Raw genomic sequence first — 16,787 nt, forward strand, 5'->3', positions numbered from 1 at the left:
CACAAAAATACACATTTTAACCCGTTATTTAAACTGAGCACATCCATTGTTAATCCACTATTACATGTTGGCATTTGATTGATTAACAGAACAGCCCTTGTTTAACACTGTTCGATGACTGACATAGCTATCAGTCGTCGTACTGGTCCATTTAGCGATCGCTAGCGACCGCCTGGAGCCTGCCCCCCGCACCTCAAACGAAGTACCCCGATAAAGGTGCGCCTTCGTGTGGGGAGAGAGGCTGGTGGAATAGCCACATAGCCTAGCATAGCTTAGCATAACTGCCATGCTTACCCAATGGCTTCTAATGGTATCTAACTAGGTATGCTAACAGTCGGTAATAATCGTCAACTCCACCAAAAAATTCTCATGTCACTTGCATTAATCTGAGAATGGCATGTTAGAATTACATTTAATATCAGTACAGTGTTTAGTTACCGCTGATACTTACAATAACGTGTTTCTGCCATCGCCTCCACTGTAGCCACCTCGTGTATCTCGTCCGCCATTGTTTTCGTTATAAAATGAAAAGCTAGCTTTGGCTCCTCCTGTTCCGTACATAGCCGTTGGGGCGAGTAGTGACCATCAGATCACACTACATAAATCGACCGTTTTCAGGGGGTGATACGGGCATTTTCAGTGCCCTGCATTCTGCTGATTTTGTCAGTGTGGCCCCCTAACCCCTGAAAGTCGGGGCTCGAAGGGCTCAAGGGGTCGATACGGAACACACTCACAGCCACATAGAGAGCTCAACAAGAGTATTTTTTGTTTTCTATTTCTATTGTTTGTTTATTTCTAAAAAAAAAAACATCTTCACTTTTTTAGATTTTTCAATTAAGTTCTGTTAAGTTGTTTTCTATTAGGATGTTTTTATGAAAAGTTTAGTGAGTTAACTCAGGAATGTTCATGGCACTACAGTCAGTGCACAAGCACTTTTTGCTGAATATAGTTTTTGCACTTTTTAAAATGAAAATAAATGTGTTTTGGAAATTATTTTACTGGGAGTAGTCATTTCATGGGGGGGGGGGGGGGGGGGGGTGAATCGAATCGTGAATCGAGCTTTATATGAAAAAATCGGATATTTTTTTGGGGGGGTGAATCGCCCAGCCCTAGCGGCAAATAACACAGTCACAAGTATTTTTTTTGCGTTTTGTCTGCCATGGTTTGGCAAAAAACACGATACAATAAGTTAGTTGGGTTAACGGAAGCTATCTAAAGCTAGCTAGCGAAACCGTTAGCTTGCGCTAGCCACAAATTAGCCATTGCGCGCTAAAAACATCGGATGACATTAGCTTTGGTTACACCTTCACGCACACACAGCCATTAGGCTGTGAAACTGGTTATTGGGGTGGCCCTCAAAAGGGCCGTTTTGTTGTTCAGAGGTCCAATTTGACAACGGCAATTATATTGGCCATGAACAGGGAGTTGCCCTCAGGGTTGAGGTAAACCCTGTCCCTCCGAAACACGGGCATAGAGCGAAGGAGGTTGGTGTGCCCCATGAAGCTCATGCCCATCCTCCGGAGGTAGGAATTCCCCACCCTGTTTAAGCGCTTCCTCGTCTCATTGAGGCGCCCCGGGGCGTCACAAGTTCCCCTCATCCACCGACGAAAGTAATTCCTGACCCTGTCAATGAGGTCTGCGCCCTGGGTGAACCCCAGGTCATTCCCTCCAACATGGATGAGGAGGACTTGTGGTGCGACCCAAAGCCTTTTTTGGGACTTAAGGAGGGGAATGAGTTGCCGCCACTGCATTCCCCTTTGGCCTAGCCACTCAACATGGGCAGGCAGGGAAAGGTTGGGTACACCTTCACTAAGAATACCATTGTTTGGGCCCAAACAATGTACAAGGCTTTGGTTACATAGGAGGACCAAGATACGGCACCATTTATTCGGATCTTAAGCCCTTTTCAATGTATATCCACATTCATTAAGAATACCATTGTTTCCTATGTGGAAAATTACTTTTTTCAATACCTTTCAAATAAAGTGACCTTTTGGGCCCAAACTATGTATAAGGCTTTGGTTACATGGGAGGAACAAGATACGGCACCATTTTTTTGGATCTTTAGCCCTCTTCAATATATTTCCACATTCACTAATAATACCATTGTTTCCTATGTGGAAAATTACTTTTTTCAATAGCTTTCTTATTAAGTGACCTTTTGGGCCCAAACTATGTATGCGGCTTTGGTTACATGGGAGGAACAAGATACGGCACCCTTTGTTTGGATCTTAAGCCCTTTTCAATGTCTATCCTCATCCACTAAGAATACCATTGTTTCCCATGTGGAAAATTACTTTTTTCAATAGCTTTCACATTAAGTGACCTTTTGGGCCCAAACTATTTATAAGGCTTTGGTTACATGGGAGGAACAAGATACGGCACCAATTATTCGGATCTTTAGCCCTCTTCAATATATTTCCACATTCATTAAGAATACCATTGTTTCCTATGTGCAAAATGACTTTTTTTCAATAGCTTTCATATTAAGTGACCTTTTGGGCCAAAACTATTTATAAGGCTTTGGTTACATGGGAGGAACAAGATACGGCACCATTTATTCGGATACTTAGCCCTTTTCAATGTCTATCCACATTCACCCAGAATACCATTGCCATTATATTTTTATTTATTACCAATATAATATAATATATTACAATACAACATAACATACTACAATCTTTGATTACATACATTAGTTTATATAATTGCAGTATTTTAATAAAACTTGCAAAGACACCTGACAAGTCCTGAAAAAAGGCCACTACTGTAAACTTAATGCATTTTTGTCAGTTTAAACATTTTATTAATTAATCTCACTGATTTATGGTCAATGCGAAACTAACTTTGGTATTACTGCGATGCTCATTTCAATGTGAAAATGTTTGTTTCTTACATGGCTTTTAGAATGCTTATTTCTGAAGTTAAAATTACACAAATAGTCGTGTTTGGAAGTGCTTCAATGGCAAAATTAAGCTTACTACCTACAATCTTATTATCCAGGTTTTTGCAGCATTTCTTTTAGAAAGTTGTGGTCTAAAATGCTTGATATTGTTGCAAGAGGTTTTCAAGAAAATTGCAGTGAAATGCCATCAGCACACTGTTGATCAATGCCCAACTGAAGTCACATTCAACCTGGTTGATGCGTCTCCTGGTGAAATATGACAGTTGCCTCTGGAATTCCATCAGCCAGTGACACAGTCCTGGAACAGAGTGACTGTTGGTGACACATTCCGCGACAGGTAGAGGGGGCCTGTCTTTGCACATGCCGGGCAAAACAAGGGCATAGTAAAGTACCCTCTTATTTTGGCCTGGTACTTTTTGCACCACTCCACCGGTGGCATCTAGGTAGAGGGTGGTTGGCTGTTTCCTAAGATGTGCGGCCATAATCCTCAGTCCTGTGTCGGTAAGCAGCTGTGTGCTAAAAGGGCTTATCTGTAAATATTGTAGATAGCCATTGCCCATCTGTTTCATTAGCTCCTGGCAGAGCATTAGTTCCAGCATCACATCATTGTGAAGCCTTCCAGTTTTTTTTTTTATCTCTGAGGAAATTTTATTAAGCACCTCCTTTGTAAGGCTTCTGGTGATGTTTCCAGCCAGGATCTCTTCCATAGGCGTACCTTCTAGCATGGCATAGTAGCATTTGCTCACACCACTGCTTATGGTTTTTGCGATCTCCCCTCGTCTTTGGTATTTGGCTGGCCTGAACTTTCTTTGTTTTTGGCGGTGTGTGACCTTGCCATGTTGTTGCACCTTAAAAGAGATTGATCGTTCAGCAGCTTTTGGACGTCGTTGTCTTGAAAATGTATAGACTGCCTTGCAGTCATGGAAGCTACATTTTGCGGTAGCACGGAAATAAGGCATGTTCTTTTTCCTGCTACATGTAGCTTTCACATGTTGATACTTGAAGACAAGTGTGCAACACAGGTTTTTTTTTGCGAAACTCATTGTAGAACATGGTGGTCCATGAAGGACAGAGTTTCATTGCTTTATGTTTTGGTTTTATTTTGTTGGGTAAACGACAACCCACGGTTGGCAAAAAAAAGGTCGTAGCGGCCTGTATAGATTTTGAGATAAAAAAAAATTAGACATAGCCTACACTCTGCATCTGAGATCATACGAATGAACGCATACAAATTAGGGTCAGATCACCATACCATTGAAAGTAATGAGGGCGACTGATCGTACCTTCTCAATAAAGCGATTTTGTCGATCACAATCGCAGATTTGATCGGGGAGTGTCGTTGGCAGTAAACACACTAACAGAAAGAAAGACTTGTTACTACAAAGAAGGAAGGACAAATCAATATCAACCAATACTCAATCAGAAAGAAAGACCATATTACTGCAAAGACAAAAGGACAAATCAATTTCAATATTCAATCCATTTTACCTTTCTCATAAAGGATATTTTGACCATCAAGGTCATTAATACCAGTTGTTGGTGGGATTGATTTGTAATAACCATCTGTATGTGTCTCTCTGATGTGGAGCACAAGATTTTTATGTGCTGAAAGATCACAAGTGCCACAGTAACGTGCTAACGGCAAGCAGTCTTTGCATCTGACCACTGCTTCCTTCAGGTGGGAGTGGTTACACAGACCACTCTGCACAACATTTGATGCCAGCAAGTTCTCAAAAAGTTTGGGTCTTGCTGCATGCCAGCGATCTCCCGACAGTGACTTTCTAAGAGCCCAGTCATGGGATGCAGTTGGTTTGTGGGTTTCAGTGCTACAGTCTGGTGCATCCTGAAAGATTTGTAATTGTAAATCTGGCAGAAGAAAAAGAAAAAGTAGAAATAAAGTAACAAAAGCGTCTGAGCTTCTGAAAAGTAACAAAAGCGTCAAACTTATTTTTCAAGAACACATGGAGCAAATAGTCATTGTAAGGCTTCACTTTAACATTCTAAAGATGTAACATTTCAAATCCATTTTATTTTCATACTTCAATACTTCAACCGAAACTTTGTAACAATAAATAATTGCATACAAAATGACAGTGTGTGGGATTTCTTCTCCTGATTACGTCTCCTCTTTACAATTAATTGTTATAAAGTCAGACATGGTAGACAGAACTAGAGTTAAGATGGTTAATTGGTTAAGATATGAAGTACCTACCAAAAACTTGTTGAGAATCTGTATCTCCTACGATTTCTTCACAAGTTGAGGCTTCCATTGGACTTGCATTTGGTGCAACAATCAATCTTTTAACGTCTTTATGTACAAATATGCAAATACATATTTTTAATGCAAATACACATATCATTCATAAGTTCATATTGGAAACATCTTAGAAAAAGTGTAAGGTTTACAGATTGAGAGGTATTTTTACAACCTTCAATAAATCACCCCTGATGCCATAGTTAAAATTATACAAACATTATTTAGTAACATTGACAAGTAAACTTGTGTCTAGTAATGTCCCTGATAAAAAGGAGCATAAATAGCTCACCAAATTTAGTAGGGTGACTTGCTGTTGAGGCCTCGGATCCTCCAGCTTGATCTAAAACAAAGCAAAAACATTCAATGTTTTGCTATGCACAACAAAGACCAAAGAAATAGCCATGAAAACACCAAAATATACCTGTCTTTGGTTTGCGTTGCTCAGAGACCAGAAAGCTTTCTTGGTTTCGCGTTGTCAAGCGTATTTTTGCACCTGTGTCCCTTTTCTTCCTTTTCTTTTTCCGAGGTGTTGGCTCAATTCCTTCCTCTCTCTCTATTACACATGTAAACAAACATGAAAGAGCAAAAGGAGTTGCCCATTTCACTATACAGTGTGTCAATACACTATAATTATGCATTACTTTTTTCGTGATAGTATATAAACAGAGTATTCTTTTAACAACTCAAGTAAACATCTTAATCACAATATTACCTTATTCAGAATAAGGTCCATAGTCAGATTAATGCTGTCCGTGTAAACACAGTCATTGTAATTTCTAGTACAAACCAAATGTGTTTGTGCTCATTGGGCAGGTTTGGTGAGAAAGAAATTGGCCAGACCACAGAAAAAAGCACCAAACATAAACAAAAAAATATTCATCATAATAACTGGACAGAAACCTCAATAGCCCTGGAAAAACCTTGTTCAAATTCTTCCTCACTGAGGAGGCTGCTATTGGTGTTGTAGGGCCAAGTCGATATTACTATTCATACTAATTGAGATTACATTGCATTTGGTGTAGCATTTCCTGTGGGTGTAATTGCATGAATCAACACTACTTTTGGATACAGTTGGGAAGGATACTTTTCAAATGTGTTCAGTTACAGAATACTTGCCCTAAAATACAATTTGTAACATATTCCATGACATTACTCCATTCTAAATACTTGGATTACATCAGCGCTGTTTAACATTTTATGAAGTGTGAATCAAGCCTCCATTTCAGAGATTGCAAGACCCATAGGCGATGCCAGCAATAACCCACTTCTAAACTTCATAGATTGAACTGATGTAACATTATACATTTAGTTTTCCACAAAAATATTACAAATTCAGTTTAAAATTCATATGAGAAGGATTGCAAAAGTAATTGATTACATTGGCCAAAGTTACTGTATTGTGAATAGAACTCATTGAAAATGTGTCTAACTAAATACATTTTTCTCATATTTTGTATTCAGAATACCTTCCAACACTGCACATAGATCAGAAACATATGACCTTCAGAGTGTAATATTAACACACCTCCATCTCTTCTGAATCAGCAAATGCTACATCAAGTTTCTGATGCTTCAAGGTGTGATGTTGGTTGGGCTGTCATTTTTCTACATCCAAATCTAGAAAATGTACAATTTCAAATAAAAACAGGTTTTGATAAGGAAAATGTAACCAGGAAGTCCAGGATCCGGTTACAGGCTCCTGAGCTTAGGGACGAGCTTGGTAGGCACAATAGTGTTGAATGCTGAACTGTAGTCCACGAATACAATCCTCACGGATGTGTTATCCATTTCCAGGTGGGAGAGGGTGATGTGCGTTGTCAGGGCGATGGCATCATCAGTAGATCTGTTTGGACGGTATACAAATTCAATCAATCATTGAACTCCAGGAAGGGAAATTGATAGAAATTCATCAGTACATTCAGGACCTCCACAGTTAAGAGTGAATCCTATCAGATCCCAGTTCTGTCTCTAGGTAAGGCATTGTGTACCAGAGACACAGCTTTCAGAAGCAGCACCCTTACCTTGACGTTTGTGGTTCCATTCATCCACTGCCATATGTGCAGGTTCAAAATCTGTATGTGATTTATCTATTTTACTCTCTTACTTGAACAACAAGTAATCAGAACTCCAGTGAGTGTCACTAGCTCCGCCTTGGGAGACTAGATCTACATTGCAGCTCCAATCATGCTATAGTATGTAGCCTGCACATATGGGGTTTATGTTAGAATGGATCCGTCTCAGGTTTAAATACCCGTGACCTCTGGCCCCTTACGTACTGAACTGACTATGACGCTTTCATATCTATGGTTCCCAAGGTATGCCTCGCACTAACGATCGACTGCGAAAGATGGCAACAAGTGTAATGCAAGTGTAACCGGTGGCATGTATTTTAGTGATGTGTCGTTCGTGAACGATTCGTTCATTTTGAACGAATCCTTACAACGACTCGAGAGTAACGAGTCCTCTCAAAAAAAGATTCGTTCTTTTTCTCGTTCATGACCGCGCATCGGGACAACTGGGACTGTTGCATTGGCTAAGCCAAGGAAACATGAATGATTTGTTGAATGCAGGTCACGTAAAAATGATCCAAAAACCCGTATCCAAGAGACCCAGTCGGAAAAAGAACGAATCATTTCTGTTTCCTCTAGCTGACTGTACTGAGCCTATGCAGGTCACGTGGAACGACCCATATCCGGCAGATGAACGAATCATAGATCCAAAGACACGGTTGTCAAAAGAACGAATCATTGAACGAAACAGACACGTTTGGCAAAAGAACGAAACATTGAACGATCCGGCAAAAGAACGAATCATTGAACGAAATACCCATATCCGGCAGATGAACGAATCATAGATCCAAAGACACGGTTGGCGAAAGAACGAATCGTTGAACGAAAGACTGATATCCGGCAAAAGAACGAATCATTGAACGATATCCGGCAGATGAACGAAACGTTGATCCAAAGACGGTCGGGAGGTGAACGATTAGGTCATCTGCCGGATACAAGTATTTGGATCATTTTTCACGTGATCTGCATAGGCTCAGCATGGGAAGCTAGAGAAAACCGAAATGTTTCGTTCATTTTGACTGGGCTCTGGATATTTTTTCACGTAACCTGCATAGGCTCAGAAGAGGAAACAGAAAGGACTTATTAACCTAGTTCACTTCCGAGTGTCTATGTTTAGTAAGACGTGAATGATATTCGTTCACAAGAAATAATTACAGGTTTAGTTATTTTAACTTTTTAAAACTTTACTTACAGTTCAGTGCAGCGTAATTGTTTGCCCGTGATCATTAAATGCTTATGTGATAATAAATTACCATTAGTAACCTCCATGAAAATATGATACGTATTTGTAGTGGACGTATTTACGCCAGTGAATTGGCTATAAAATTTAAAAATGTTGAGTAGCACCCCCACCCCCCCCCCCCCCCCCCCCCGTTAAAATGAACGAGCGACTCGAAAAAAGATTCGTTCATTTTACTGAACGAGATTCAAAGATTCGAGTCGGTAAAATGATCCGAACTTCCCATCACTAATGTATTTTCCCCTCTGCCTTATGATAACAAACAAATTCAATATCTTCAGGTACAAAGACAACAGTTTGACAACAATCCCTTCACAAAGTCATTAATAAAAAAGCCCCACACCAAACCCATACAGGCAGCTAGCTAGCCTACCTTAATAGCATAAATGCTGGCGCGACCTAGACAAAATGAATGTACAAGCAACAAGTGTAACCGGTGGCTTTTATTTTCACGCTGCGTTGTGGTAACGAACTAATACGAGATCTTCAGGTACAAACACTACATTTTGAACAATCCCTGGCTTAACCAAGTCGTTGATAAAAAAAACACGAACTCTCATTGCTAAAGGAGGCTAGGAAATTAGCCTAGCCCCACATCAAAACCCATACAGGCAGGTATAATTATTATTAGCATACATGCTATCGAGACCTGACAAAATTAAGCTAACCCAAGCTAACTAGTCCCTGGCTTATCCTATACCATGTGACGTTTTCAACTAACAACTACAAACTTCAACACATTAAGCTTTGACACTACAACACAGTGTGTGTTTTCTGCTGAACTGTGCTTTATATCATTTTTTGATGATGTGTGAGTGTGGATAATGGGTGTCTCTGTTTAACAATGATACATACCTCTCTCTAACCACGCACTTTCTGTCAGACAAATTTACGTGGCGCCAATTCTGTCTGACGGAACCTGACGTCTCTCTATTTCAACCAGTAATTTCAGTCTCTTTAGCACCCCCAGTGGACGCTTGTTCCTCAAAATGTTCTCCCAGGTACGTTTTTAGTAGGGGTGTGCAAAAAAACCGATTCACAATCGTATCGCGATTCAAGTGCTCCCGATTCAGAATCGATTCATAGAATTCCAAAAATCGATTCATATTTATAAAAAAAATATTATTATTATTATTTTATTTTTTTTAAAGATTAACGTTCTTTTTGGCTTCGCAAACTATGTAGTAAGCTAACGTTACGGTTTGAGTGATGGTTAGCGCGATACGGCGAAATGGTTGATAAAAAGCTTCTGAATAGAAAGTTAACCTTTAAAAGTTGTGTTGTGCAAAAGAAGCAAGCTTCACTGTTGTCTGAAAATGTCAACAGGCAGCTGGCTGAAAGCACAGAAGTAGTAGGCTTACCTTTTATTGGTAACCTTACTGTTAATTGTTTTTGAAATAAGAGGCCTGACTTCTATGTTCACAGCAAACTTGAAAAAAGAAAATATTAAGCCATGGTTTAACTGCACTATAGGCTGAGTCTGAAATGTGCACTTTATAATTTTATTTTGTACCGCCCTGTTTGGCAATGTTATTTTTCAATAAAATAAAACATTGGGTTAAGCAAACCAATCCACTTTTCCATGATAAGAGCATAACAATAAAATTTGCGATGAATTAATTTGCGATTAATCGCGATTCATTTTGAGTTAACTATGACAAAAATGCGATTAATCACGATTAAATATTTTAATCGTTTGACAGCACTAACATTTACATACTGTGAATCAATTTTTTTTAATCGAGAATCGTTTTTGAATCGAATCGTGAGCCTAAAAATCGGTATCGAATCGTGACATTTTCTGAATGGTGCACCCCTAGTTTTTAGTGTCTTGCGAATACGTGCTCCGGGGTACATTTCCTCAATGAGACTGGGTTGTGTATGTGATAACATTTATGGATGGTGTTTGTTGCTTGTCTGTAGTTTTAAAGTTTTCATTTAATTTCAGCCACATTTGGGTTTGCTTTCAGTCAATCAGCCTAACGTTAGCAACGGACTTGCAATTTGCAACCATGTAGGCCCAATTTTGATATTGAATGGGGGGAAAAGTTGCTTGCAGACTTAACCTCCAGTTAAACTAATGCGCTGATGTTGCTATCCGAAAGCTTGCCTGGCAGTGACGTGCGTTGAAGTAAGAGGGTAGGTACTGAGTTATGAAAACCAGATCACCTAATTTATTGTATTGGCTAGATGCAACATTCCATTCCAAATCCATAGGTAGCCTTTAAACGTTAACCTTTATTTTAATGGGTGGCAAAGATAGCCTGGTTGACGCACATCTGCAAGCTCGATTTGATTTTGCTCTTCAACTCAGTATGGTCACCAATATTTTTTTCCACTTTGTTTTGTTTGTCCCTTACGTGATGGAGGCAGGCTTAATGCGTGTTTTGTCTCTGCAAATGTCACTGGAATCATTAGACTGATTGTGAAGGAACTGTATGGTGATGTGGTTTGGGGAGAGTGAGTGTTTAGGTGAGCAGACAGAGTCTCGGTCAGAAAACTCAAACGGCAAGGAGTGGAGTTTGGAAATGAGGCAAGGGAGGAGAAGGCAGGTTTGGTGCAACACCAGCAGTTTATTTTCTTTTTAAGTGGTCAATTAAACAACAAACAACAACTAGAAAATGCATTTCCTGAAGGAAATACCAGTGCATGAAATGCAAAGGTTAAGAAAGGAAGAAGAAAAGAAAGAAGGAAAGAAGAAAGGAAAGAAGAGTGGAAGAAGGAAAGACAAAAGGAAAGAAGAGTGAAGAAAGGAGAGAAGAGTGGAAGAAGGAAAGAAGAAAGGAAAGAAGAGTGGAAGAAAAGAAAGAAGAGTGAAGAAAGGAAAGAAGAGCGGAAGAAGGAAGGAAGAAAAGAAAGAAGAGTGAAGGAAGGAAAGAAGAGTGGAAGAAGGAAATAAGAAAAGAAAGAAGAGTGAAAGAAGGAAAGAATAAAGGAAAGAAGAGTGGAAGAAGGAAAGAAGAGTGAAGAAAGGAAAGAAAAGTGGAAGAAGGAAAGAAGAGTGGATGAAGGAAAAAAGAAAGGCAAGAAGAGTGGAAGAAGGAAAGAAAAATGGAAGAAGAAAATAAGAAAGGAAAGAAGAGTGGAAGAAGGAAAGAAGAGTGGAAGAAGGAAAGAAGAGTGAACAAGAGTGGCTCTGGATGAAGAGATAAAGAGAGAGTGAAAATATTGAAAAAAGGAGATAAAAATGGAGTGAAGAAGAGAGATTGAGTGTGAGAGAAAGTTGACTGAGAGAGAAAGATGGAGAGATGGAGAGAAAAAAAATAGAGAATGGATGGTGTCTTAATGTTCCTAGTTACAGTTAAATTGAGAGGGACAGAGAGAGAAGAGGTTCCTTTGATTTGGCACAGGTGTCAGTAAATCACAGGTGCAAGCCAGTTTAAAGACCCTATTATGATGTCATAATGGCCCAATGTAAGTCAATGGGAGAAATTTATATTCGTTTTTCTTTAATATCTTAAAAAGTATAAAGTTTAGAAAAGTGAAAAATACATAGCATAAGTGTCGTTTACAAGACCTATGCGACAAAGTTTGAATGAAGTTTCTACGTTAAGCGGTTCGGGCTGAATTAATCGCAGAAAAAGGTAACAAGAATAAGAAGAAGAAGAAGAAGAAGCCTAGGAATAACAATACAGGGCATTTCATGCACTGTAATCATGTGCAAATACACCATCCATGAAACAGCAAAGCATCAAACAAGCAACAATCATGTGAGAATACTCAATCCCCAACTAAGCAGCAAAGGTAACAAATAAGCATCAATCAATCCCTCATGGCTCCTGGCACATGTCTGGGAACAAAGGGTTTAGGGCAACAGAGCACATGTCAAAAGCCAACACAAAAAGCATACAAATGAAACATTCAAATTGATGAATCAAGTTAACTCGAAGACGCACACTTCAGGGTATTGGATATAACGAAAGGAGACAGGAATCTGCTGGAGTACTGGCGGGGAGTGCAAAAAGAGTGAACTGCAAGGTGAACAAACAATTTATAGACTCCACCTGCTTAGCCAGCAGGTGGAGTTGGATTCGGCTCAGCAGATTCACCAGAGTGAAAGAAATTCAGTTTGGCAGATTCACCACAATCTAAGAAATGAACAGAAAAATAACCCAGGTTCCCGTGAGTCTTTTCAGATTGGTTGGTCTTTCCAATGCTTACAGAGGCATTTTGATCTACATCATGTTGATGGTTGCCAGGGTTAACACGCAATTTCACTTTTCTATGAACCTGAATAAAATTTCCATGACCTACTACTTTACAAAAGCTGTGTATTTTAATCATAACATTTGTGCCAACATTTGTGTCGTCCCACCATTATTACCACTCTATGTGTAGTAACCTTTAAGGAGGTAAAATGAACAATGAAAAATATAAAACTACGAAATATAAACAATTTGTTGTAGCATGTCTCCTGTCTAAGCTCCTAGATTACAAAATCAATTTGCTTTAAAGGGATGAACAATCTCATGCTAAATATTTTTCCTTTAATACATAAGGAGATGTTGTAGCCTAAAAACGCTTTATCTGTTTCGAATCATTTTCTTAGGCCTAGACTACACGAGCCCGGTTATTTTTGAAACCATGAACAGATGTTCCTGGTTGTATGTCCTGTCCACATGCAACCGCGCTTTTGGAACCCTGAAACCGTGTTTTTTTTAAACCGGAGTCCAGGGTGGGGTTTTCGGCCAGGGTTGGTTTCACCGGGTGCGTGTGGACACTGCAACCGTGATTGTTTTTCCCGTTTACGTCATCGCTACGAGCCTGCTTCACTTCAGCACCAGCACAGCAATGACGGTATCTTTTCATTGGTTAAAACAGCCTTCCCATTTTACCTTACATCGCCACTTATGGTTGTGGCATATGTATTACACGTGCATTGTGTCACTTGGTGCGGCTTCCACGGTTGCATGTGTACAGAGTATTTTTATTACACCACTCGTGTGGACGCGGAGCAAAACTCCGGTTTTAAAAATAACCGGGCTCGTGTAGTCTAGACCTTAATCAGAGGGCCAGAGGCTGGTTGCAGAAATCTGGAAGTTTATCTTTTATTGTTTCACTAGAAACACTAAAGTCCTCAGAATCCATGTGTCCTATTCTGATTGGTTGTTAAAAGTGGCCTGAGTCATGTTTGCCAAACCCAATCAGAATGGTCTTATTTAAATATTACATACGTTGTTAAAAAGTCCAGATGGCTTATATGGCTCTGTGCCAAACAGAACAAGTGCAAGTCTTGCTAAAACTTAGAAGAGGGAGTTTCCCAGAGAAAAGGGACTTTCCTGGACCCCTCAACTTGCAAGTGTTTCTTAGATCTGGCCATTCTGTTCAGTTTAGCAAAGACACTCCAGGCACCTTTTTACATAGAAAATATCCTACAGAGATGAATGTTCCCGAGATAGACTGGGAGGACAGTGGTCTGGTCCCAGAGCCAGGCCTTGGAGTGAATGTTCCTCAGCTGGAGAGCCGTCTCACTCCTGAGCAACTGGAGACACTGAAGTGCTTCATTGACCCTGCGCAGCCATCTGAGTCCAATGGTGTCGACATTTATATGACTACTGTGCAGTATGTTAAACGTTTGCTGGAGTAATGTTAAGACAATGACAAGAAAAATTCTATGCAACAATAACAACAACAATTCTATGCAACGGAACTGAGTTGCACAGAATTAAATTAGGCCAAAGCCACTCTCCACTGATCTAAGACAAGTCATTATAGTAATTAATAATGGTCAGGGATGCGCAAGTGCTCATAACAGGTGCTTGATGTTGGCAGGTGGAGACGCCCACGTGACTGTATGGCCTCTAGACTGAGGCTTCTAGCAGGCACTTCCCAGCCAGTCCAGAATTTAAGCAGCTGCCGCAGAAGGTCTGGGGATGCTGTACCAATAAAAAAAATAATAATAAATTAGCACTGTACAATACTGCAGGTGCATTGTTTGGTAAGTATTGATCACAGAGAAATAGAAGCACACCAAGTCAAGAAAATGCAAGAAACCAGGGCTGTAATTATCTGTTCAATAATTGTATTTTGGCTTGATTAAAAACTTGTTGCACAAGAAAGTGTCATGAGTGCTCTCCATAGACTTTTGGAAATGTATTGTTGCCAACACATACAAATGTAACTGTTTACAAACATTTTCCAAAACTTCTGACTCTTGAAGTAAACGCTCATGGCCCCATATTCCGCTAGTGAAAGGAACATTACTCCACTATTAACCAGACACTCTCAGCAAGTTTGTATTTCAGATGTATATTTGGTTTGACATCAGCATAACATTTTCCAGAGTTGTGCTGTGTTTATGTGCGCGAGCGCTGCCATTATCTCATTCTGATGAGAGTAACTGAACTAAACGGCAGTTCGTGTTTATTGTTTCACTTCTCCTATTACCTTGCTGGACAAAGGTTTGAAAAAACCCTGCAATGGCGCTGACTGTAGCAGGTGCAATTTCATCTTCACTGTCACTATCCTGCACTTTGGCAAGGGGCCACTTTATGGCTTCAAGGATCATCTAAACCAAGGGAAAACAATGTTATTCCAGGAAACATGCATGTACCTGTAATAATCATGCAGTTGGAAACTTACTTGGGGAGTTAGTTCCACCTCTGACTGCCTGGGGAACAGAAGGGGAACAACGTCTAGTCGTCCAGTAATTAGTGGCCAGATGCCTGTCTCCTTTAACCTCTTCCTCATTTGTTTTATTTCTGCATTTGCTCTCCCAAGTGCCTGTTAGCTAAAATTTAACAACTTAAATTTAAGATTTAAGATATAAAACCCCAACTTGAAACCTTGTCCCAAAAAGAAAAGTTATCAGAATTGTATTTGAAAGGCCACACCATGAGGAGATGCTTCTATGCACAGTTCTAAAATATATACAGTCATGGACAAAAATATTGGCACCCCTGCACCTCTGTCAGATAATGCACCACTACTCACTACTCCACTGTATTCACATCTTTATTTACTTAGTTTGCATTGGAAAGACACAAAAAATCTGAGAAATAATGCCAAATCTGACTTTATTCCACAGAAAACTCCAAAAAGGGCCGGAAAAAATTATTGGCACCCTCAACTTTATAATGGGTAGAACACCCTTAAAAATAAAGAAATACAAATATCTGAAATCAATTGCTTCCTGTAACCATTAATGAGGTGTCTTAAACCTCTCTACTGGAATTTCGGACCACTCTTCTTTTGCCAACTGCTCCAGGTTTCTCACATTTGAAGGGTGCCTTCTCCCAACTACTGATTTGAGATCATGCCCCAGTTGTGCTATGGGATTTAGATCTGGACTCATCTCGGACACTTCAGAACTCTCCAGTGCTTTGTCTTAACCATTTCTGGCTACTTTTTGAAGTGTGCTATGGGTCATTGTCCTGCTGGAAGACCCATGTCTGTCAAGTCTCGCCCTGTTAGATAGTTTATGTTCCCCCAGTGTTGTCATTAGCTATGTTCTGTGTTGTGTTTGTTTACTCATCTCTCCTCTCGTTTCAGACACGTCACGCCCTACCCTTGTGTGTGCTCCGCTCTGTTGATTGTCTGTCTCGTCATGATTGTTGTCACCTGTCCAGTCAAGATTGTTGTCACCTGTCCCTCATCACCTTGTGTGTATATAGTCTGTGTGTCCCTGTCTCTCGTTGCCAGTTCGTCTTAGTTTTTTTATGTCTCTAGGCAGTGTTCAGTGTTCTTTGTTCTCTTGTTGCCGACCTTGGATTGCCTAACGGATTACGTCTCTGCCTTTCCCCTTTCCGGATACCCTGCCTCATCTTGGACTGACTACCCGTGTACCGAACTCTACCGTACGTTCAACGGATCACGCCTCTGCCTTTCCCCTGTCTGGATACTCTGCCTCAACATCGACTGCCTGCCTGTGTACCGACCCTGGACTGTTATAACTACGAACTCTGATTGTGTACTTGTTTATGGACTGCCGTTACGTGTACAAATCTCAGTAAAAGAATTATATTGCACATATCTCTGTCTTGTCGTGCGTTTGGATCCACAGTCACAACTGAAAGCATTACAATGTCCTCTGACGGAGACCCAGCTTTCTGACACTGGGCCCTACATTGCGCCCAAAAATGATTGGGTAGTCCTCAGATTTCCTGATGCTATGCACACAGTCAAGGCATCAGGTTCCAGAAGCAGCAAAGCAACCCCAAAACATCGGTCCAGCTCCACCATATTAGCCTGTAGGGGCCGTGTTCTTTTCTTTTAAGGCCTCATTTCGTTGTCTATAAACTGCTTTACCAAAAAGCTCTACTTTGGTCTCATCTATCTACAGGACGTTCTCCCAGAATGGTTTGGCTTCCCCAAGAA

The 16,787-nt window shown here is 40.2% G+C and overlaps 1 protein-coding gene across 1 annotated transcript in view; it reads right to left on the minus strand.

Annotated features, from left to right (window-relative positions):
- The window catches only part of LOC308375314 (uncharacterized protein), a gene marked incomplete at both ends in the record, with an annotated part of 31,461 nt that overhangs the window by 1,118 nt on the left and 13,556 nt on the right, over nt 1–16,787 (minus strand). The gene's annotated exons all lie outside the window — the stretch shown is intronic.

The sequence above is a fragment of the Sprattus sprattus genome (genome assembly GCF_963457725.1).
Source record: "Sprattus sprattus genome assembly, chromosome: 14".
NCBI lineage: Eukaryota > Metazoa > Chordata > Actinopteri > Clupeiformes > Clupeidae > Sprattus > Sprattus sprattus.